Source organism: Aquarana catesbeiana, linkage group LG03 (assembly GCF_042186555.1).
Source record: "Aquarana catesbeiana isolate 2022-GZ linkage group LG03, ASM4218655v1, whole genome shotgun sequence".
NCBI lineage: Eukaryota > Metazoa > Chordata > Amphibia > Anura > Ranidae > Aquarana > Aquarana catesbeiana.
In genome coordinates, this window is record NC_133326.1 from 383,183,077 (window position 1) to 383,209,339 (window position 26,263).

General features: G+C 42.7%; 1 long non-coding RNA gene across 1 annotated transcript; it reads right to left on the bottom strand.

Moving 5' to 3' along the window:
• Positions 1 to 1,506: 1,506 nt before the first annotated feature.
• LOC141134570 (uncharacterized) lies at positions 1,507 to 2,615 on the bottom strand. The gene is made up of 4 exons (XR_012243210.1): positions 2,504 to 2,615; positions 2,194 to 2,332; positions 1,824 to 2,031; positions 1,507 to 1,699 (listed from the first exon to the last, which is right to left on the bottom strand). It is a non-coding gene; the product is annotated as an uncharacterized lncRNA (long non-coding RNA).
• Between the last annotated feature and the right edge of the window lie 23,648 nt (positions 2,616 to 26,263).

Here is a 26,263-nt window from a genome sequence, read left to right on the forward strand (position 1 = left end):
AGGTTTCCCTCACGAAGAGACCCAGACCTGAAGTCCATCGGTGGAACCCTGATGGTATTCTTTAAAATGTCTGGGGATAGTTAAATTCAGATTTTCTTCTATCGACCTATGGTGTTCACCGAACCTTTTTCTTAGTGTCCGAATGGTACGGCCAATATAGAGTAGGCCCGCAAGGGGAAAATTCCCGGACACCCGCTCAATAACCCAGACCTGAAGTCCATTGGTGGAACCCTGATGGTATTCTTTAAAATGTCTGGGGATAGTTAAATTCAGGTTTTCTTCTATCGACCTACGGTGTTCACCGAACCTTTTTCTTAGTGTCCGAATGGTACGGCCAGTGTAGAGTAGGCCCTCGTGAGAGGGAAACCTTCTGGATATATACTCTTGATACCCTTGCGCCTGGAGGCCTCAACAAAACCATAGAGATCAATTCAGTTATATGAACCTTATACACTTGCAGATATATTTCTATGTGTGCATATGTACATTTCTTCTATATACATATATATGTATATATTCCTTCCAATGAATCTGTACATTAACCATTTTTTGTTCCATCATATTGTTCCTCCGGAAATATATAATATAATATATATTATAATATAATATAATATAACCAAATAATTTCTGAATCATTTTATATCCTACTTACAAAAATGGCCCAAGTAAGTACACATATGTGTCCACATAGTCCCCCCCCCCCTTCCCAATGTATGTGTATATATATATATATATATATATATATATATATATATATATATATATATATATATGTATAATTTATTAATTTTTTTAGTAATATATCTTTCAAAATCTCTCTATATATATATATATATTTTATTTCAACTATCACCAGTATATTATACTATATATATTTTTTATATATCATATACATTTTTTATTAAAATCATCTTCATCATGCCTTATGCATCGCACATTAACATCATACTTACTACCCCATCTGGTCGTTTTTAATATTTAATTTTTGTTTATATTTTTAATTTTTAATTTTTTATTTTAATTTTAATCTTATCCTTATTTAATGGTTTGTCTCTTACTTAAATAATGTGCATGTATCTCTACAACATCTTAATGTCCGTTGTTCATATTATCTTTTTCTATTTCTCTTCTGCAATATCCCCTCGAATGTTTAATGATTGACAAACTCTACAATCTATATTTCAATATTTAATTCCCGTCCCTTGATCTCTGGAGCTTGTCAACATTAGTGAACTATGGACAGGGTAGAGCCATGATCTGATTGGCTGGCCCACCCTGTCACTCCCGGCCATTCCCTTCTTAAACCACATCAAAGATGGCAGATCGTTATGCCTGATGAAGGAGCACGCATGCTCCGAACGCGTGCACGAATACAGCGTCATCCAACTGCGACAAGGAACTCCGGGGCTGACGATCTTCCCCTGCGACTTGCCTGTCTCTGAGCCTGAGGATGTAGAAGAAAAACTGAACCCTCAAAAGATAGGTGGAACTTTAAAGGCAACAAAGTAGTAAAAAACTATTTTATTGATACAAATATACAAAAATACAAATAGAAAAAAGTCTGATACAGTTCACTCAATACACGATAGATAATATAAAAAATGAATATACTGATGTGGGATTCGAATGTATATTCGTGTAGTCTTCCACCTGGGCCATAGAGTCCCATCATCAGGGGCAACTTGTAGGAGGAATTACACTACATAATGAAATATAAATTTAAGATAATTAGAAATCATATGTATTAAACACATTGTCTGCATCATAAATCATTCTGTGTAATTTAACATCAAAAAAATATACAAAAGAGATAACACACATACCCAGGTATATTCAGTAAAGGAAGCTCACTGTCAAGGTCTCGGAGGTGAGTACGTACAGAGCGCCACGAGAATCCAAAAGGAATCGGGCGTATGTCTGGCCCCGCCTTATCCACACTGGTCCCCCCGTGTGGCCCCAAAGGAGCAAGCTCAGCAAGGGCAACACTATCCCCGAGGAATCCCAATTGAAAAAGCACCAAAAGGGGAGTATCTGAAACAAAGAGAAAAACCCAGTAGGCTGGTGTCCATCTATCAAAGAAAAAACCATGTAATAATAACCGCCACGACATGGATGCAGAACCCCATATCCACCATGCGGATCCGTGTCCAGGCGGAGCGTGGGAGTAAAAATACTCTAATATGCATAGCTTACCCTAGTAATGGTTCATACGGAAAATTATTGGGGAGAGTAGACAAGAGACCCCAAAATCCCGGGGAGGAGCGGAGACCCCTAAGTGCACAAGCAGCTCCAAAAGGTCACAGGGAATACCGACTTCCTATGAAGACAGGATCTAAAATATAGGACAAAAAGACCTGATCACAAAAGCAGAAACAGGAATGCCCTTAATGTATTGCAATATATGGTATACATTGCATGAGAACTCAATCAGAAACAGGCAACACAAGAAGCCTATGGCAGATTGCAGCTACACAAAGACAGAGAAAACAAGGGGCAACATTACCGTGTTAGTCAATGGGCTGTATCACAGCGCACCAGGGAGCTCCGTTCATTTGATCCTTAACCGCCGCCGCCGAGCAGGACAGTGTCACTGACTCGGCGTCCGGCGGCTTAATAAGGGGTAAGAGGAGGAATAGGCAGGTGCAGCGCTGATTGACGTGCGGGATCCGCACGCCATGACGCCACTCCATCCAGGGAAAGGAGGAGATGGGAGCCATGGCAACGTCATGACGCCGCTCTGTCTAGAGGAGGGAGGGGATGGAAGTCATGGCAACAGCGGAGGAGCGTCTGAATGACGACATCCTCCTGTCATTTCCAGATAACAGGGAGAGAAGCCTATACGGGCTCCTCACTCGCCGGTGTGATGGAAGGCACATAACCAGCCTCAACATCACAGCCATCACGGAGGGGGGAGACAGAGAATAGAGGACTACACAGACGGTTCCATATATATAATGGAACAATTATAAGGGTAGATAAATAAAGGAAAAGGCGGGGAAAAAAATATAAAAAATTACACGAGACTAACTGGAGTGGTCATTAAACCCACCAGGATCATAGTGTGCAATCAACGCCTCATGCCCACAAATGGCTACTTATAGATGCCAAGGGGATGGGGGGGACCCTGAGCAGCCACTGCACGGCACCCCCCACAGCATGGCTGTGGGGGGGTCATGCAACCACCGCCCACCGACGCAGAAAAGGTGACCGGGCCCACAGGCAAGGACCAGCAACCGAGCTGCTGCCCATCCACCGGGGGCATAAACCGGGCGCCAACAAAAGGCCCCCAAAAGGATAGGAAATCCCGGGAGGCCCCCGTGCGCTGGCGGGACAAGGAGGGGCCAGTAAACTGTGATGCAAAAATACTCGTCGAGAATGAGACCAACAGGGCGTCTCAATACATGACAGTATGCCTATAGATACAGGGCTACAGAAGGGAACAGATGTACACCTAATGAGGGGCTGCCTAACATGACAGAAACCACATGTTAAAAAATAATAAATTAAACAATGACCAATCGAGCAGTCGGCCAAACATGGAGCATCAAACACCACTGTTAGGAATGAGTCATCAAACAGAAAAGAGGGGAACCGAGATAACATAAGAATTTCAAATTGGAGAGCTTATAAATCTTTCTCACACACCCCAGAAGAGAAGCCCTCTAGGAAGGGTCTGTAGCTCAAATGATCATTTAGCCCGGGGGGGTGAGGTGGCAGCAAGGTCCATGATCCAGCAGGCTTCCCGCTGTAGAAGGGCCTTGTTCCAATCCCCACCCCTCGGGCTAGGATGGACTCTATCCAGGATTAAAAAATAGATATTGGGAAAATTGCCATGATGCTCATTAGCCACATGTCTCCCTAATGGGAGGTTGGGATTTGCTTTTCTCATAGCAGTAATGTGATGCGAGGCTCGCAACGAAAATTTTTGTTTAGTCTTGCCTACATAAAATTGTTGGCATTGGCAAACTAGAAGGTATACCACACCCTCAGTCTTACAGTTTGAGAAATGACATGGTCTATATGGGCGCCCATTTGGAAGAGTCACATTCTGTCTGGTATTCATAAATCTGCATATGGGACATCCCCCACAAGTGAACGTCCCAAACCTCTTGCAGGGATCACCACGAGATTCGCCAACAAATTTGCTGTGTACCAGATGGTCACGCAGGGAATTAGTGCGTCGATAGGTGATCGCTGGTAGTGGGGATAAATGTGGGCATAAGGCGGGGTCAGAGTATAATAGATGCCAATGTTTGTTGAAAATTGATTTGACAGACTCATGTTGGTTGCTAAACCTCATGATCATCCTCGTAGTAGTTTCCGTTTCTGTTTTCTTTTGATGGCTAAATAGCAGTTCCCGTCGAGTTCGTTTTGTTTGCACGTTTATATGCTTTTTTAAAAGAGAGTGGGAATAGCCCCTCACAAGAAGTCTGTCTCTGAGTGCAGCAGCTTCAATTAGGTATGTATTCTGATCCGAGCAATTCCGCCTCAGCCTCAAATATTGGCTGTAGGGGATTGCGCGGAGTAATGGTTGGGGGTGAGAGCTAGAGGCATGTAAAATGGTGTTGCCCGCGGTGGGTTTCCGAAAGAGGCCACTGGAAAGGGTCCCGTCTAAGTTCTTACTAATAGTGGTATCCAGGAAAGTGACTCTATTTTGGCTATGGGTGATGATAAACTTTAAATTGAAGGTATTGCGCTGCAACAAATTGATGCGTTGATTCAATTCCTTTTCAGAGCTCTTCCACAACACCAAAATATCGTCTATATAGCGGTACCACACCGCTATATATCGGGTGTGGGATTTGAAAGACTCGTCAGAGAGAAATGACTGCTCCCATTCCCCCAGGTACAGGTTGGCGTAGGACAGGGCACAGGAAGTCCCCATCGCGACACCCTGTACCTGAAGGAAATGGGAGCCGTCGAAAGAAAAGATGTGGTGAAGGATGAATTCTAAAGCCATAATAATGAATTTGCATAATTTCTTATCATCTCTGTGGGTTTGAGTGATGACATGTCTGATCACGACCAGCCCCAAGTGGTGGGGGATGGAGCTATACAGCGCCTCCACGTCAATCGCCACCAACAGGGACTGCGGTGAAACATGTAGGCCCTCTAGAGATTGTAGTAGGTGGATAGTGTCGCGCATGTATGAAGGCAGGTTTTCGACAAAGGGTTTGAGATGGGAGTCTACGGAGAGACTCAGGTGTTCAGTGATGGCCCCGTTCCCAGACACTATGGGTCTCCCTGGGGGTGTCTGACAGTTTTTATGGACTTTAGGTAGACAATAGAAGGTTGGGATTCTGGGAAATTTTATACGTAAAAACTCCCAGACATCCTGATCGATAATTCCTTGTGAGAATGCACCATCAATCAACGCATAAAACTGAATCTCAAATTTGACAATACTCGCCTTGGAAATGGGTCTGTATCAGTCCCGATTGGCCAGAACTTTATGGCAAATAGTTTTATATTGCTCATTTGACATGATCACAATATTGCCACCCTTATCGGAGGGCTTTATGACCAGAGACTGGCATTTTTTTAGATTGTTGAGGGCAAGCAATTCGGAAGGAGATAAATTACCGGTCTTTTTGTGAATTTTCAATTTCTTGATTTCCGATGTGACGGCGGTCACAAAGGACATCAAGTTGGAGTTGGAGCTGAGGGAGGGAAATTTATCAGATTTGTTCTTCAACTTTTTGATACAGGGTAAAGTAGTTGGCTCAGTGGGTTTATCATAAAGAAGGGAGTCTAGGTCGATGGAATCAATGAGGTCAGGTGAGTCCTGTTCCTCCAGTAAGGACAACAGAACAGCAAGATCCTTGTCATGTTGTGAATCGGAAGTTTCAGATTTAATTTTAGTTTTAGAATACATGCTTTTCAACAATAACTTTCTGGCAAAAAGATTTAAATCTTTAATAGCCTCGAAAATGTCAAGGTTAGAGTTCGGACAGAAGCTCAGACCCCTGGACAGAAGAGATTTTTCTTCATCTGACAAAGTATAGCTAGATAAGTTGATGACATTTCTGTCATCAACATTAGTAGCACCTGACTGTACATGTTTTAAGTTTTTGGATTGGGAGTCGTGTCCTGTGAAAAAAATCGGCTTTGGCCTACCTCCACCTTAGACACTGAATTCACGTTGGATTGAGAAAGCTGAACACCCACGTGTAAAGAAGAAGCAGAGTTGCCACCAGAGGTACCTGAAGGAGGAAGAGAGACCTCACCACGTGCACCATAGTTACCCAACGTGCCTGAGGCTGGTAGGACAGCAGGGGCAGGATGCTCAGTGATGTGTTTCTTGTGTGCATTACCATCTTCCCTGGACAAGGAGCGTTTAGGTTTATTTTGTCTGTTCCTGTTACGATTGCGAGAAGAGGAGGAAGCAGAGATAGAAGAATTAATAGACGAGTCTGAACCCCTTTCCATAGTGGATTTGGTGAGGCCTTTACTTTTAAAGTTGGAAGTATGATTATTTTGGGTCCACTTATACGCTTTCCCTTCCTGAAATGACAGCTTGTCACGCCAGAATTTTTTGTCTTTCTTTCTAAGAGTTTCAGTAGTAATTTGGTCTAAGTGGGTTTTAATTCTTTCCTCATGTTCCTTTAAGGCGGGAAGATTTTTGAAAGTTTGTAACTTTGAATATATTATGTCAATCTCTTTATCAAGAGCTATACTTCGGGTCCTATACTCCTCTATGAGCATCCTCATCATGCTTCTTGTGCACGCCTGCAAATTGTCCTCCCACTGCTTTTTAAACTCGGGGCTGATGTGGTCAATCAGAGGGAAGATTTGGATGCGCAATCCGTAAGGATTAATGTCCTCTCTGATATATCTTTCGAAATTGTCTATGTGCCAGAAAAGGGCCGCTTTTTTTTCCACTTGTTTGCTTAATTGATTACAAAGGGAGGACAGCTCAGATTGAACCGCCTCACCTTCCTTATGGTTTTTTGAATAGTCTGCCATCAAGGCCGCCCAACTTTGTCCCTGAAACATACTGATCGTGTCTCACCGGGTTATGATAAAAATTAAAGATTAATTAACAAGCCAGAAATCAGTTCAAAGATACAAAAACAATAGACAATACACATAAAATACAGAAGATAATATTGCAAAAACAAGGGGGAGATTACGAATACAGCGTCATCCGACTGCGACAAGGAACTCCGGTGGCTTACGATCTACCCCTGCGACCTGCCTGTCTCTGAGCCTGAGGATGCCACCGGCATCGTCAGACGCCACGAACAGTACAGGATCGTCCCCGTGGAGCCCTGCAGCCCTTCCTGCTGTCCATTAGACTATACCATGATGAACCCAAATAGACAATGTCCAATACATAACAAACCAATGTATTGGCTTCAAAAAGAAAACTCTACAAGAAGGTAAGGAACTTTTAAAGAAATTTTGAGTTTGCTACAAATGCTGTGCCTCCACAGAACACTTTGCAAAGGACTGTAAAGCTATCATCAAATGTATAGAGTGTGACAGTGATGACCATGTGCAAGCTCTTCATCAATATCCGCACAACTCTACTACACGCACAAACAATCTTCCTGAGACAAAGCAAGGCGGGGAGTGCACAGATCAAACAGCACCTTCCACCTCAGTGTTCTCTACATGTACAGAAGTCTGTGGAGAAGGACTCTGTAAAAAATCCTGTGCAAAAATTTGCTTGGTTCGTGTATACCCCAAAGATCAACCTGAAAAGGCCATAAGACTGTATACTATTCTGGATGAGCAGAGCAACAGATCTCTTGCAAGAACACAGTTTTTTGAACTGTTGAACATAACAGGAGATGCTCTACCTTATACCCTGAGCACTTGTGTCGGCACTACAGAAGTCTTTGGTAGGAGAGCCAGCAGTCTTGTTGTTGCTCCCCTGAATGACAATGTGGAATTATGCTTGCCCACTATCACTGAGTGCAACCAAATCCCAAACAACAAGCCTCTCACCATTCTCACTTGAAGGACATAGTCGACCAAATACAAGCCCTCGACGAAAGTGCTGATATCCTGCTGTTACTCGGCCGAGACATCTTAAGGGTGCACAAGGTTCATCAGCAAATCAATGGTCCGCATGATGCATCATATGCTCAGTGTCTGGATCTAGGCTGGGTCATCATAGGCAATGTCTGTCGAAACAAAGGCAGAAGGTCTTACTCAGTCTCTTCCTTTAAAACACACATCCTGTCAAATGGACGAACTACTTGTTCTGCACAACGACCACATCAATATAATGTAAAAGATAGACTGTTTGAAAAAAGTGCACAACGGCACATCATACAAGATGATAAGAAAGCCCTTAATTTCTGGAATGACGACATTGGCAACACAGTGTTCGAGGCAGTCACTAAAGACAATCAGTTGGCAGCTACCATGGAAGACAAAGAATTCTTGAAAACCATGAGTGAAGGGTTCTACCAAGATGAATCCAAAGTTGGGTAGCACCTCTACCATTCCGTACCCCAAGAAAGAGACTGCCAAACAACAGGGGACATGCAGAATCATGGTTTGTTTCTTTACAATGCAGTTTGAACCGAAAGCCTGATAGGAAAAAGCACTTTGTGGACTTTATGCAGAAGGTATTTGAGAGAGATCATGCTGAGCCTGCACCTCCTCTTAAGGAAGAAGAAGAATGTTGGTACCTACCATGCTTTGGTGTCCATCATCCTCGCAAGCCTGATCAGATTAGGGTGGTCTTCGACTCAAGTGCTCGTCATGAAGGTGTTTCACTCAATGACAATCTTCTCACTGGGCCTAATCTGAACAACAATCTTTTAGGAGTTTTACTTTGCTTCAGACAAGAGCCAATTGTTGTTATGGCTGACATTCAGCAAATGTTCCACTGTTTCATCGTCCATGAAGACTGTAGAAACTTCCTCAGGTTCCGATGGTACCACGATAATGATGTCAATGATGAAGTCATGGACTACCAGATGAAGGTACATGTTTTCGGTAACAGTCCTTCTCCTGCAGTAGCAATCTATGGACTAAGGAAAACAGCTCAAGTGGGTGAGAAAGAATTTGGATCCGATGTTCGACAGTTCATCCAAAGGAATTTCTATGTAGATGATGGACTCAAATCTCTGCCTACAGAAGAAGAAGCCATTAACCTTCTCACTAGAGCCCAGAACATACTCACCACGGCAAACCTCATACTTCACAAAATTGTCTCCAACAACGACAAGGTCATGAGAGCCTTTCCTTTTGATGACTATGCTATCAGTGTGAAGAAATTCCACCCAGGATCTGACCTTTCCATTACGCAATGCAGTCTTGGATTGCTTTGGAATGTTAAGCAAGACACATTCACATTTCAAGCATCAGTCTGTGACAAGCCTTTCACAAAACGAGGAGTTTTGTCTACAGTGAACAGCATATATGATCCGTTGGGTTTCATAGCGCCTCTCACCATTCAGGGTAAGAAACTGCTAAGACAACTTACTTCGGAAAGCTCGGACTGGGCTGCCCCCTTATCCAAGAAGAAACAACAAAGGTGGGAATCCTGGAAACAGTCTCTAAATGCTTTAGAACAACTCCAGATACCACGCTCTTACACCCTAGCATCCTTAAAGAATGCCACAAGAAAAGAAATCCATGTCTTCGCCGATGCATCCAACGAAGCCATCGCTGCCATGGCTTATCTTCGGGCTTCAGATTCCAGTGGTGAAGTGGGTGTAGGATTTATCATGGGCAAGGCCAAGCTCACACCAAAACTGGTACATACTATTCCAAGGCTTGAACTTTGTGCAGCTGTGTTAGCTGTGGAAATTGCTGAGCTTATAGAACTCGAAACAGATGTTGAAATAGACTTCTTTGACTTTTATTCAGACAGCAAAATAGTGCTAGGATATATACACAATCAAAGAAGACAGTTTTATATGTATGTCGGTAACAGAGTGGAACGCATTATGACGTTCTCTACGCCTGAACAATGGCACTATGTTCCCACTAACCTCAACCCTGCTGATCGCGGAAGTCATGCAGTACCTACTACTGCATTTATGGACACATTATGGCTATTTCCACCAGTACTCTCTAATGATAAACTAATCTCAAGTTCTACAGATTCTAACTTTGAACTGATTCATCCAGAATCTGAAAGGAAATCAGAGCTGTTACCACCACACTCAACACCTCTGTGAAACCAAGGGTAAGGCTAAGGTCCTCACCACTTGGAATGCTTTTCTAAGTGGTCTTCTGTTGTACGAGCCATTGCACATCTTATCCACGTTGCTCATCAATTTGCATACGGCTCTAGTACTGGAAAAGAATGTCACAAGTGGCACATCTGTAAAGGCCCTCCCGCAATTGAGGAAGTCTCTCAAGCTGAAAGGGTTATCATCCAATGTGTCTAACATGAAGTGTACGCACAAGAGATTGCTAACATATCAAAAGGACTCAACCTATCTAAGAATAGCTCTCTGTACAAATTAAATTCAATAATTGATCACAACCAGTTACTTTGAGTTGGTGGTTGCATTGGAAGATCAAATTCGTTTAGTGAAGAGAAAAATCCCCTCATTATTCCAGGACGTCATCACATTATTGCTCTGTTCGGCATTTCCATGAGCAAGTTCAGCACCAAGAACGTCACTTCACAGAAGGAGCAGTAAGGTCTGCAGGTTTCTGGATCGTCGGTATGAAAAGGTGTATATCGTCCATACTCCCTCCTAGATTGTAAGCTCTAACAAGCAGGGCCCTCTGATTCCTCCTGTATTGAATTGTATTGTACTTGTACTGTCTGCCCTAATGTTGTAAAGTGCTGCGTAAACTGTCGGCGCTATAAAAATCCTGTATAATAATACTCCACAAATGTGTCAAGTGCCAAAAACTAAGAGGAAAGCACCTACAACAACAGATTGCAGAGCTGCCGGCTGGCATGGATATATTTGGCCCCTGGACTGTTGTTACACTCAGAACTCGTGGCAGAATGGCTAACAACAAGCGATGGGCTGCGCTGTTCACTTGCTTGAGCATTCGTGCAGTGCACATCGAAGTGATAGAATCAATGGATTTTTCCTGTTAAATTAATGCCATCAGAAGATTTGTATCTGTGCGAGGACCTGTAAAGTTACTCAGATCTGACTGTGGGACCAATTTTACAGGAGCAGAAAAGATTGTGAACTTCTTGAATGACAACAAGTGTAAATGGGAGTTCAACCCGCCTCATTCCTCTCACATGGGAGGCTCCTAGGAACGCATAATTGGAGTTGCAAGGAAAGTCCTGGACTCTATGCTACTGGACCAGAAAACTTCCCAGCTTACCCATGAAATCTTAGTCACTCTTCTTACAGAGGTGTCTGCTATAATTAATGCAATGCCTCTGGTCCCTGTGTCCTCAGATCCAGAGTCACCAGTATTGCTCACTCCAGCCACTATTCTCACTCAAAAAATTGGGATAGCCACTATCCCCACAGAGGAACTTCATTATTCTAATGTTTACAAGTATCAATAGAAACAGGTTCAACACCTTGCTAACGTGTTTTAGAACCATTGGCAGATGGTGTACCTTTCTAACCCTCAAAGTCACAGTAAATGGCAAGCCAGCAAACCTAACCTACAACTGGGAGACATAGTTCTCTTGAAAGAGACATATTCTCATCTGGACCATTGGCCTATGGGTCGTATTACAAAAACTATGCCAACTAACGACAGAAAGGTACGGAAAGTAATAGTTAAAGTAATGAAAGTAGGTTCTGCACACCTTTACTTCAGGCCTATAGAGGAACTAGTACTTCTTTTGCCTAAAGAAGAAGATAAGTCATTAACTTGATTCAAGGGAGGTACAAAGGATTCATGCATGTTACTGCCTTCCTTTCTGAAGATGGATATTTCCTTGTCACAGCCTAGACCTTCGAGACCAACATCTGCAAGTATAGGTTAATGTTTGCATTGTTTCCCTTGTTCTTCCCTTCCCTCTTGTTTTGCAGGTGTTCTTAGTAAGAATCTTCATTACTTATATTTGAACTTGGACTAAAGTTTGTTAATATTAGAAATCATAGATTTTGACAGGGAGTATCATGTTTCACAAGCCTTGTGATATGCCTTTAAATGTTATATGTATTATTCTGTCCCTGGTTCCTCCCCTTCCTGCATCTCAGCTTATCCTGTATAATTAGCCCCACCCTTTCTTCATTTTCCCAGTAATGCATCTCAGCACATGTGTGGACTGGATCACATTATGATCTTTTGACCTATCCGATGTTCATTGTAAGATCCTCACAGTTTATGGATTAAACTTTACAAGATCAACAAGGTGTCATCTGGATCGAGTCACTGTCTGTTTATCCAAATAAGATTAGGGTTATCGACATCTCAACACAACTAACTGTAAGTTAGGAAGATCACTCTTTCAATCCTTAGATTGGAGAGACAGAACATACATTGTAGCAATAATATAAAATAATAGAATCGCGCTAAAACAGAAAAATTAGTCAGGTTATCAGATATAAAAACATAACGTCCATATGTGAGTCCACCAGTGATTCTAGTTATGAGACTTGATGATCCCTGATGATAAAACCGCCACCGATCAGCTCATGTGAACAGAGCCACCACCAATAATAAGATTAGCTGCTTACCAGCTCCAAATGATCCCCTCTTACAGGGGATCAAACAGCACCTTTGGCTTATACCCAGCCTGAGCCTTTCTCCTAATGGAATTGTTTTCCTAGTCCCGGGGCGTCACTCGCTCATATGGATGGATGGATATATGTCAAAAACAACAGAAGGTCAACATGGCATAAAACCTTTTTAAAATGTATTTAAAGTAATGCACTTACAGAGTAAAAGTTTGATAGAAGCCTTAAGTTTGGTGTGCATGCCGGCGCACAACCAAAACAAACTCGTACTTCCGGGACACAAAGTGATAGGTGACGTCAGCACATCGATCTTCCCTACGCGTTTCAGAGATGACGTCATCCAGGGGCACGGAAGCGCGCTGCGTGACCTCCTTAAATAATAAACAGAGTAACCAAGCCTCGATCTGAGCCACAGCTCGCAGTTCTTATATTCACATCAGCAAGTACCAAGCCTCTTTTACGGACTCCTGCCACGCTGGTGTTTCTATTAAGAAAATTTCTTTGTATCAAAACAAAAAAGATATTGGTCACCATTACAAAAAAAAACCTCTGAGACATAGCAATATCAGTAACATAATTTCTCATGGCGTATGTATATATATATATATATATATATATATATATATATATATATATATATATATATTACTGGCAGCACATTACTCTAAAAAAACTTCTCAATCCTAAATCCGCACATAATAAAAAACATGATTTTTTGCCCAAAATTATGAATATTTGATCAATCACAATAACTGACCCATAAAGATATATTAAAAAATATCCATGGTTGTCTACTAGTACACTGGCATCCATATCCACATTGCGGCCCAACAAGGAACCTCCTCAGTCGATTCACATATATATACCCAAATTATCAGTAAACTAAATCTATAGTCAAAAAAATAGAAATTATGAAATGGAAAGCTAGAATGATCAAACTTTATCATATAGATCTAGGAATTATTAATAAATGCATTTACATCAGGATCTACGTTAAGCCCTAAGGGACATAAGATTTCAACCTATATATTCAGACCATCTCTTGTTTTGAAATTTCCCTCACCAGAGAGCTTCCTCTCCAGGGGGGTCTGTACTTGTCAATGCTCAAGAAAAGGGTATCTGAGGGATCCCTGATATGCGATTTGCAATTTTTTTACCGGGATTGCGATATTGCGGCGGACAAATTGGACACTTTTGACACATTTATGGGACAATTATACAGCGATCAGTGCTATAAAAATGCACTGATTACTGTGTAAATGTCACTGGCAGGGAAGGAGTTAACACTAGGGGGCAATCAGGGGGTAAACTGTGTTCCCTAGGTGTATTCTAACTGTAGGGGGGATAGGACTGTCTAGGAGGAGAAAGAGATCGGTGCTCATACTTAGTATGAACCCACAATCTGTCTCTACTCCCCTGAAAGAACCAGGATTTGTGTGTTCACACACACACAGATCCCAGTTCTCGCTCTGTCATGAGCGATCTGTCAGGATCGCATCAGCTCCGGGCACACCCGATTGCCACAGTGGCCAAAAGGAATAGCGAAGTAAGGCAACGTCGATTTGCCCATCCGAGCCAACCTGAAGCAGTAAAAGTGTGGTGGCTGGTCCAGAAGTGGTTAAAGATACTAGGCACGTTATTAATTTATTGTCCAGAATTACCCCTAAAAAGGGGTTGTGGCTGGTTACAGCCGATGTAACTTCATTGTATACGATCATTCCCCATTTTTTGGGTTTGGAGGCGGTCAGGTTGTATTTAGTTAGGGAGTCTGGTCTTGCTGAACCCCAACTGGAGTTCATCATGGAACTATTAGAATATGCTGCGACACATAATTATTTTTGGTTTGACCATCAGATTTACAGCCAGGACAAGGGGGTGGCTATGGGGGCTAAGTATGCCCTGAGTCTAGCCAACCCTGTTCATGGCCAAATGGGAGGAGGACATCATCTATGCCCAACAGAGACCCCAGGTGGTCTTGTGGGCTAGATATATAGATGAGTCTTCCTCCTATGGGAGGGTAATAACTCTGAACTTTGTGAGTTTATGGAGATGCTTAATAATAACAATATGGGCATTAAATTTAATTTTGAGTCCAGTATGGAGGAAATACATTTTTTGGACCTTAAGATTTTGATTAAGGGGGAGAGGTTTGTTTGGACCACTTTTTTCAAACCCACCGATAGGAATTGCTATATCCCCTCGGATAGTTGCCATTGTGAGCCATGGTTAAGATCGGTACCTCAATTTATGTGACTTAGGCGTAAATGTACTGCGGTGGATGAGTTTGATACTCAGGCAGCTGTCTTCACCCCGTGACACAAAGAAATCTGTACGGGAGTTAGATAGGATACCCCTGTTATTGGAGAAACCTCCAGATGAAACTAATACCAAGGTCCCTCTACCATTTATAACTACCTTTTCTGTACAACATCAGAACATTAAGAGGCTAATACAAAAACATTGGCACCTATTGGGTAGTGATCAGGTAGTGTTTAGGGGCGCCTCTTCTTTGAGAGATAGGATAGCCCCTAGTGTTCAGGACCCACCAAAAGAAAACAGATGTTTTTTTCAGAACCTTATGGGGTATCACCACTGTAAGAAATGTCAGGGATGCACTCTTAATAAGTGAAGAGATAGGAAGATTTGTGGCTTTGTCTCAACGAGTATGTCTCTGTCATTTGAGAGACATTTTTCACATGCTCCACTGTTGGAGTGGTATATCTCATTCAGTGTCCCTGTGGGCTCCAATATGTGGGCAGGACCAAGCGGGCCCTTCAAGTGAGGCTCAATGAACACATAAATAATATTAGAAAATCATTCTGTATCTAGGCACAATGACATGATGCATAGCAGATACCCCTCAGACACCCTTTTCTTGGGCATTGACAAGTACAGACCCCACTGGAGAGGAAGCTCTCTAGTGAGGGAAATTTCAAAACAAGAGATGACCTGGATATATAGGTTGAAATCTTATGTCCCTTATGGGCTTAAGGTAGATCCTGATGTCAATGCATGTATTAATAATTCCTAGCTCTATATGATAAAGTTTGATAATTTTAGCTTTCCATTCCATACTACCTATTTTTATTGACTATAGATTTAGTTTACTGAACATTTAAACCATAGAATCGCGCTAAACATATAAAGAATAATGAAATGAATGTGTTCTCATGTACCGACCAATTAGGTGAATGGTCATATACCCAATAAGTACAATCATATGAATGTGAAACAAAGTATAATATAGGAAATATACAATTGAAAATAGACAACCCCACCTATAATGTGTGGAATTGTCCAAACAATAATCTTGTGACATTTTAATAAGCAAAATACACGGCAGTATCACCCGCGAGTAAAAAAGTCCATCCATACATGGTGCAATTTTGCAAAAAGTAGAAGGAACTAGTGAAGAAATCCACCCCCGGTAAGTAAGGGGTTACTGCTTACCAAAAGCCCATGATCCTCCACTACAGGGGATCAAGGGGAGCCTGCACAGAGAAAAACCTCGCAGAGCACATCAGGTGGATCAGCTGTCCTTGGTAGAGTGGGGATAATGTTGCGATCTCCAAAACACCAACCAACACTCAAACTCTCCTCATGCCGTTTCAAAACTATGGATGGGTATGCATTGTGTGGAAAGATATAAACGCTCCATAGTGTAAAACCTTCTTAGTTTATTGAATAATAAAAATTATATTGCACTTGCATAGGAAGCAGAAAAACAAGCCTTAGTGTCTGGTGCGCCGGCCGGTAGCACACAGACCAACCCATCCTACTGGAATGATCAATGGCAACACGAGTTGACATCAGCGCGTTGCTCCACCCTGCGCGTATATTTGCATTGACTGAGGAGGTCACTTGTTGAGCCTCAATGTGGATATGGATGCCAGTGTACTAGTAGACAACCATGGATGTTTTTTAATATATCATTAATGGGTCAGTTATCATGATTGATCTAATATTTATCAATTTTGGGCAAATAATCATGTTTTTTATTATGTGTGGATTTAAGATTGAGGGGTTATCTTTTTTAGAGTTTTAAAAGATTTTTTTTTTTGTGCAATTCGATCTGAGCCTTGTATTGCTTTTGCTTATTAATCAATAATTCGGGGAATTTTACATTTTTAGTACATATTTCAATGCTATACTTTTATTAATTTGATGTGCCACCAGTAGTATATATACACATATATTTTTTCAGCTTTGGGGTTAGTTTTTTCCTTTTTCTTTTTCTTTCCCAGAGGGAGTTTATGTAGGAATGACATTCTTATTGTCAGCCGCTAGGTGTCACTCTGTAAGACCTTGGGGTCTGTGACACCTATGTATAAATGTTGCCATTTCCTGTGAGTTTAATCTGTGAAATAGAGTTTGTGCAATAAGTTAATATCATGGAGCTTAACTGCTTGCTGACTGCTTCACGCAAATATACTGCGGCAGAAGGGCAAGTAGAGGCAGAATCACGTACCTGTACGTTGCCCTTTAAGAAGCAGCTGGCGGGTGCGCGCCTGCCAGCCGCAAGCTCCGTGAGTGTGATCGCGGGTCCCGAACTTGATGTCCGCGGGGATACCCGCGATCGTGTCACGGAGAGGAAGAACGGGGGAAATGCTACTGTAAACAAGCATTTCCCCGTTCTGCCTAATGACACTGATCACACCTCTCTGTGATCAGGAGTGGTGATCAGTGTCGTGTCACACACAGCCCCTCCCCCCCACAGTTAGAATCACTCCCTAGGACACACTTAACCCCTATAGCGCCACCTAGTGGTTAACCCCTTCACTGCCAGTCGCATTTACACAGTAATCAATGCATTTTAATTGCACTGATCGCTGTATAGATGTGAATGGTCCCAAAATCACGCCAAAAGTGTCCGATCTGTCCACCTTAATGTGGCAGTCACGATAAAAATCGCCATTACTAGTAAAAAAAACAAATTATTAATAAAAATGCCATAAAACTATCCCCTATTTTGTAGACACTATAACTTTTGCGTAAACCAATCAATAAACACTTATTGTAATTTTTTTTTACCAAAAATATGTAGTAGAATACATATCAACCTAAACTGAGGAAAACTTTTTTTTATATATATTTTTCGGGGATATTTATTAGCAAAAAGTAAAAAAATAATGTGTTTTTTTCAAAATTGTCGCTATTTTTTTGTTTATAGCGCAAAAATAAAAACCGCAGAAGTGATCAAATACCACCAAAAGAAAGCTCTATTTGTGGGGAAAAAAGGACGTCAATTTTGTTTGGGAGCCACGTCGCACGACCGCGCAATTATCAGTTAAAGCGACGCAGTGCCGAATCGCAAAAAGTACTCTGGTCTTTGGCCAGCCAAATGGTCCGGGGCTTCAGTGGTTTAAAGTGGTGGCCATGAGAAATGATGTTTCTGATATTGCTATGTCTCAAAGGTTTCCTTTGTAATGGCGACCATTAGAGGAATATCCTTTTTGTTTTAATACAAATAAATTTTCTTAATAGAAACACCAGCGTGGCAGGAGTCTATAAAAGAGGCTTGGTACATGCTGATGTGAATATAGGAACTGCAAGCCACGGCTCAGATCGAGGCTTGGTTACTCTGTTTAGTATTTAAGGAGGTGGCGCAGCGCACCACCCGTGCCCCTGAACGATGCCATCTCCGATGAAATGCATAGGGCGGAGCGACTCGCTGACATCACCTATCCCCTCATGTCTCAGAAGGACGTGTTTGTTTTGGTTTTGCGCTGGCCAGCACACCAAACGTAAGGCTTCTATCAAACTTTTACTCTTTAAGTGCATTACTTTACTTTAAATACATTTTAAAAAGGTTTTATGCCATGTGGAGCTTCTGTTGTTTTTGACATATATCCATCCATCCATATGAGCGAGTGACTGTTAGAAATCAATATTTATGAATGTTTGGGTCTCTGAGAACAATGGACATGGATACATTTATATAATTTATGAATCTTCTATTTATGGAAAAGGTGAAGTTAGATAAGGTTTTTTCACTCGTAAAAGTTTATGCTGGTATAGGCTTCGTATGCATTTCTTGGGAGAACTTCATCTCACATATGGATATAATTTAGAGTAAGTCAACCATTCATCTCCCCCATTGTAAGAGATAAAGTTACAGTCTTTTCCAAAGACACAAAGTTCCAGTATGTTAAGAATATAAGCTGTTTCTTTAAATTATTATATTTCTTGATTAGGATATTAATAAGAACACTGCATTTTAAATATATATATATATATATATATATATATATATATATATATACTGATATGCAGGATTTTATATGTTCAAAGGAAATGTGTATATTGTAAGTTAAATGATTGTTATTTTAGCTACTCTCACATAGTTCGTAGCCCCACCCTTATAGGGCGTACACACGCTCGGACTTTGTTCGGACATTCCGACAACAAAATCCTCGGATTTTTTCCGACGGATGTTGGCTCAAACTTGTTTTGCCTACACACGGTCGCACAAAGTTGTCGGAATTTCCGATCGACAACCACGCGGTCACGTACACCACGTACGGAGACTAGAAAAGGCCGGTTCAGAACCAAGCGCGGCACCCTTTGGGCTCCTTTTGCTAATCTCGTGTTAGTAAAAGTTTGGTGAGAGACGATTCCCGCTTTTTCAGACTCGTGGCTTTCAGATCGTTTTCTGCCGTTCAGTTTGTGCTTGTGGGTTTGTATCTGCTCTTCAGTGCGTGCAAGCAATTTCCGCGTGACTTAGTCATTGTATTCTTGTTCGTTCGTTACTGTTTTTCAGGTCGCTCTTCACAGGCCTTGCTGTTCTTCAGTGCGTTCTGTTACTTCATTCTGAGCAGCCGACCGTTTTCTAGCCATGTTTCGTATGCGTACTCCTCGTAGAGTTCGTGCTGTGCGGGGGCTTGGTGTTGGGGTCCTGACCTTGACACAAGTCCAGTCCATGAACAGGGTGGGGAGGAGTTCATGGACCAAGAATTGATTGCTTCAGCGTGACCAGTTCTGTCATATGCCTTTGCTCCGTGAGATCCGTGAGAATAATCCTGATGATTTCAGGAACTTTCTCAGGATGACGGACCCCGTGTTTCACCGTTTGTTGGCTTCGCTGACCCCCTATATTAGCAGGCAGGATAACTGCATGAGGCAAGCCATCACTGCGGAGCAGAGATTGGTCGCTACCTTGCGGTATTTGGCCACAGGGAGAAGTCTGCAGGACTTGAAGTTCTCGACAGGCATCTCCCCCCCAGGCTCTGGGGATCATTATCCCAGAGACCTGTTCTGCCATCATCCAGGTCCTGCAGAAGGAGTATATGAAGGTAAGATTTTTTTCCTTTTATATCACATTTTATTGTATTGAATGTTTGCTAATATCTTGTATTTCTTTCCTCATTCCCTAATTACCATGATTGTAATATGCTGTGAATGTCCCCTTTGTCCTCATGCATGCTGGATTTTTATGTAATTATTATTTTAGGTCCTTCATACATATTTGCCCTTCAATAACCTCTCCAGCATGGTGTCTCCTGCCCTATATTCACCTCATGTAGTCACTTAACAATGTATTTTATCAGCTCTATAGTAGTGCTTTACCCCAAACACCCCCTAAAATGTTTGGAAATGTTATTTTTTATTTAAATTCAGGCAGAGTGCCAGAGGCTTTTTTTTGTGGTGTCCCCAAATTTTTTGTAACCCTCCCTCCCCCCAACTGCTAAGTCAGCTGATCCCAATTCTCTATCCTCAATCATCTATCTGCTGACTTTGCCAAACCCATACACACTATACCCACCTCTTTACTGGTCAGATGTATGGATGAATCACCCTAAGCATGTAGTGCAAGGGCCTGCCTGTATACTTTCCAATGGTACTGTTTAAAGTTTTTGTATCCTATTATTATCTTGATAGGTAATAGCAGAATGTCCAAATGTCCTCAAATGTGTACAGTGTGTATTTATATCTTTGTATTCAGACACTTCTTACCTGTCCAGTGGTCTGCCAATAGTGTAACTAAGGAGGGTCTGTTCCAAGTAATACCCATTATTTAGGCATTCATCTCTCAATGAAGTGAAGAGGGTTACCTGTCCAAGAGTTCCCCCCCCTATAATGTTAGAAATGGCCCATGAGAGGGGAGGAGGGGGAATATGATAGGTGTACCTTATACTTTGTTGTTGTTAAATTCCCCTTAATAAATGCTATCTGGAGGTTGCCCCATAATGTTTGTGTCTAATCTGCTTGCCATGTTTCTGTGAAAAAATAGTAATGTTTATTTCTTTTTCCTCAACAGTTTCCTTCAACGCCACAGGAATGGCAGACTGTGGCCTCCCACTTTGCCCAGCGGTGGGACTTTCCTAACTGCGGAGGGGCAATTGATGGGAAACACATCCACATCGTCCCACCACCCAACTCGGGGTCGTACTATTATAATTACAAGGGGTTTAATAGTATAGTGATGTTGGCGGTGGTGTCGGCTAATTACGAGTTCCTGTATGTGGACGTGGGGAAGAATGGCCGGATGTCCGATGGTGGAGTGATCGCCCAGACGGAGTTCTACAGGCGTCTCCAGAATGGCAGCTTGGACTTGCCACCTCCAGAGGACAATGTTGAAGGTCTCCCATTTGTGTTCGTTGCTGATGAAGCATTTGCTCTGGGGGACCACCTGATGCGGCCATTCCCGATGAGGACCCTCACCCCGGAACAGAGGGTTTTTAATTACCGGCTGGCCAGAGCCCGAAGAGTGGTGGAGAACACATTTGGAATCCTGGCCAGCCAGTTCCGATTATTTCTGACACCCATCCATATGGCGGAGTATAAACTGAACCATATAATACTTGCCTGCTGTGTTCTCCATAATTTTTTAAGAAAACATTCAGCCAACTATGCTGGCTCAGTTGGGCCTGAGGCCGGAATCCCAAATCCATCAACACTGATGGCGCTTGAAAGTGGCCGTCCTGGCTTGCCCTCCCTGAGTGCCCGTGATGTCCGGTTACGATACCTGGAGTTCTTTGCGGGTAGGGGGGCTATCAATATGCCAGACAATCTGTGAAACCTTTTTCAAATAAAAAACAACCAAAAGAAATTCTTTGTGGACATTTACTGCTTGTGTTTGTTTTAGCTGACCCTGACAGAAATGTGTTGAGTGCAGAAAATGTCGTGATTGGGTAACCTTATAAAAAACAGTGTTGGCTGGTACTTCCTAAATGCAAAAACACATTTCACTACAAGTGCACTTGCAACTGCACTGAACCTGCACTTGTAGTGCAAAGTGTATTTGCCCTTAGGAAATAACCCCCATTTTTGCATAAAACAGCAATTACATCACCCCAAAAGTGTTGCAGTGTTGAGACAATAATCCACACATTCTTGAGTAAGCCACTTTTTTATACCTGCACAATCACATGTGCATTTACGAAAGGTTTTTAAAACAAACCAACATGTTTGTTGTATAAAATTTTTGCAGTAGCATTATCAAAAATCGAAATATCCATTTCAGATAAAACAGGCCTGTGTAAAACCAACAAGAAAGCCAAAAAACTTGAACTTACAAAGTTCACATATGGGAAAACCTGAAGGCTATATCAGACATCAGTATTTAGGAACTGGGTTTGATATAGCGTTCAGATGGGGGGAAATCACCCCTGGAAAAGCCAAATTTGGAAGATGCACACCAATTTACGAATGTCAACATGTGCTATCTGCCATCAGGGGGGATCAAGGGACGTGTTTTGGGGGAGCAAGCCCTTCCTCAACGCAACTTTATAATTGAGGAAGGGGTTGCACCCCCAAAACGCGTCCATTGATCTCCCGTGATGGCAGATAGCACATGTTGGCACACTGTGTGCATCCTCCAAATTTGGCTTTTCTAAACATTTAAAAAAATTTTAGAAGATTGGACCACAATAAAACAGGTGGTTTTGTGGGGTTTAAATTCGCCCCAAAACATCAATGATGTTATTTTTTTTTTAATAACATCATTGATTTGTTGCTGTATGTTGTGCAATTCGAGATTACACCCCATGATCTCCCCGATCAGGATCTGGGCACTTTCAGAAGTAAAGCGTTCTCTATCCCTCACATCACGATCACCTAAAAAGAGATAAAGAACAAAAAAAAAGGTCTAAAAAATCTGCCACCATCCATCTCTTTTACCTGAGCCTGTGGTCGCAGACACTCACCTGTTGTGGTGCCAATCTCCACCACATCTTCTTCCTCCTGCTCTTCTTCTTGTGTTGGTGGTATTTCACCTTCTTCCATAGGTGGGGGGTCTGTGTTCTCCTGGGATGAGGGGTGTCCTCCGAGTCTTTTCTCCCCTATGTAAAACAAAAATGGTATACTTAGCACACAGATATTTGATGGCAGAACTAGAAATAGGAAACATTGCTTGGAAGTGGGGTACAATTGTCTATTTTAGCCGAGTTCCAAGATGTATATTTTTTAGTGGCCTTTGTCAAGCTGCAATACTTTACCTGTTTGGTACAAGCTTCACAGATGTTGCCCCCCCTATAGTATACACTGGAGCACCTGTGTGGCCCCCTAATAAAAATGGTGTTCTGGGGTCCCACACTAGTGCTCCAGTGTCCAGATGTGAAAACAGCTGCTCAGTGTCCTCTCCTTACACACAATCTAGTTGGCATTTCATTCTAGTAACAAACCCATCTACATAAACAAATATTTGGCATCCAAGTAGGCCCCAAAAAATGTGTGAAAATGCATATGGCCTAAACAATGGTGTTCTAGAGGCCGAAAGAAAAATGTTTGATACGAACGAATAATGGGCCCATGAACATTAAAGTTGCCCTTTTAAACGTTACAATTAATAAAAGCATATGGAGCAGAACGAACGGAATAAAGACAGAAAGAATAGGAACACAGCACAACTACTTACTTTTTTGCAGCACTCTCCGGATCTTTCGATACTGCTCTGGCTCTCTCAACTTCAGGTCCGACCACCGCTTCCTGAGCTGATCTTTAGATCTTCGTACCCCGAAATTCCTGTGAAGGCTTTTGACCACTTTAGCAATGATTTTTGCCTTTCGGATGTTGGGGTTGGGGTAAGGCCCATATTTTCTGTCATAGTCGGACTTCCTCATGATGTCGACCATCTCCAACATCTCCCCAAAGGACATATTTGTGGCCTTAAAACGTCTCCTTCTGGATCGGGACGTGCCTGGATCCGGGCTTTCCTCCTCCTCCTCCTCGTTGCTAGAATTAGCATGCACCTGCTGTAACTCCGCCATGTGCTCTTCACCCACTGCGCCGAACGAAAAGGGGCGGGGAATAGACTAGAAAGAACGTCAGGGGCGGGCGGAGTTACACGCATGCGCAGTGTGTATAAAGCGTAACACGCGTGCGTATTACGTACGATCTGTGAGCGGAGGAAGGAGCATTGGACGCGCCGATCGTAAGACCGAAGGTAAGAGACAAACTTGTGCCTATACTGCTTCTAGATTGAGGCCTATATTGTAACAAGATTAGGAGAGTTTTGTCTGACATTAGGCTTTGTCTTGTGTTGTGTCTTGCAGTGAACATGGATATCTTAATGAAAGACAATGACTTCATGTCAGTATTCATAGAGATGCTAAGGGAGCTGCCCTGTCTGTGGGAGATTACCCACCCCCATTTCAAGAACCAAGCAAAGAGGAAGGCAGCACTGGAGCAATTGTGTGAAATTGTGAAGCAGGTGATCCCCACGGCAGACATCACCTATTTAAAGATCTTCATTGGTGGCCTGAGGAGCACTTATCTGAGGGAGCGCAAGAAAGTCCAGGATTCACAGAGATCCGGAGCAGCAGATGACATCTATGTCCCCAGGATGTTGTACTACGACAGGCTGCACTTTCTGGCAGGCCAGACTGAACCCAGGTCATCCCTCTCCAGTCTTCCTTCCACGATTCCTTCCCCCCCGGCTGAGGCTTCTGACGCCCAACCTGGGCCTTCCAGGCCACATGTGGAGGAGCCCAGATTGAGCCAGGTATAGCATTCCTCTAAATATTTCTGCTTGTCCAATCAATTATGTTAACTAGATGTTATTTGGGAGTACTAATTTAGGATTGGGATTGATGATGCAAAACATTACAACCATGTCCCTTTTTCATACACAGGGAAGTCTCAGCCAGGAGGTGGCCGGGCCGAGCCGGCTGGCTGATCTGCAGGTCCCTCCACCCCCCCCTGAAAAGAGAAAGTGGCAGTAGGAGGAGTACCCTAGAGGAGGCTGCTATAGGATTCTTTTGGAGGGCTACAGAGGTCCTGGGAGCACCACACGCCATGGAGGAGAACATTGCTGCCTTCATAGCCTATAAAATGCAGAGGATGGAGGAGGGCCAAAAAGTCTTGTGTGAGGCCCTCATATCGGAGGCTCTGGAGAAAGGTATGAGGGGCCAAATTACACCTCAGACACACCTTCGCGTTGGTCCTCCTCCTCCTCCTGCAGGTCCTCCTCCTCCTCCTCCCTCTCCTCCAGGTCCTCCCAGTCCTCCTCCAGGTCCCCCCAGTCCTCCTCCTCCTCCTGCAGGTCCTCCTCCTCCTCCTCCTCCCTCTCCTCCAGGTCCCCCCAGTCCTCCTCCAGGTCCTCCCAGTCCTCCTCCTCCAGGTCCTACTCCTCCTCCTGCCACATCTCCAACTGCACAGCCACAGCCCGGAAGGAAGCATGGAAGGAAGACCAGACAGTGATTGCCCTGGGTTCAGTCTGGTCGGCCAAAAGATGCAGCCTCTTGTGGTATCACAGCCTGGTGACACACATGTCATCTGCTGCTATCCGGATCTCTGTGAATTCTGGATCAGACTGCCCTCCCTTACATATGGACTCCTCAGGCCACCAATTTTGATGTTGAAGAATTGATGTCTGCCGTGGGGGTCCCAGGCTTCGCTAATTTCTCCTGTTGATCCAGTGTTGCCTTCCTCTTTGTTTGGTTCGGATCCCTTAATAAAGGATTTTTGTTTTGAATTATACTCTCCTATGTGTTTTACTTCAAAAATGACAGTTGGTTTGTGAGGATTCAGGTACATTTCAAATATACAATGTGAAATGAACAAGGGACACCAACAACAAACGATCTCCTGGAGATTAAATAATAAAAGATATCAATGGTGTTGGGGTAACTTGACACACAAAACACACCCAAAAATATTCTGGATGAAAAATAAAAATAACATTGAACAAAGATCAGCCTTGGAAAAAATCCAAACATTAAAGAAAAAAAAAGGCTTAAAATCCAAAAAAAATAAAAATAAAAAATATAAAACTGTCAGATGTGACAACTAATAAGGCCACACACGGTCGGAATTGATGCGATCGGATTTTGTTGTCGGAAAATTTTATCTCCTGCTCTCCAACTTTGTGTGTCGGAAAATCCGATGGAAAATGTCAGATGGCGCCCACACACTGTCGGAATTTCCGACAACACGCTTCGATCGGACATTGTCCATTGGAAAATCCGACTGTGTGTACGGGGCATTAGGAATGTTGGAGGGAGTGAAATTCAAAGTTTCCGGTCTTTTCTGTGGGACTATAAGGATAAAGAACCTTTTTAAGTCAGCCTTTATGGAAAAAGGTGGGGGTTAATTTTAAGAGTACAGACAGGCTGTGGGGGGGGGGAAACACATGCTATCCAGCTCTCCACAAGGACACATTCACACACACACATCTCAAGACATTGAAGCTACTTTTACACACAAACATATCTGATTTAAACTTCATTTCAAGAATAAGA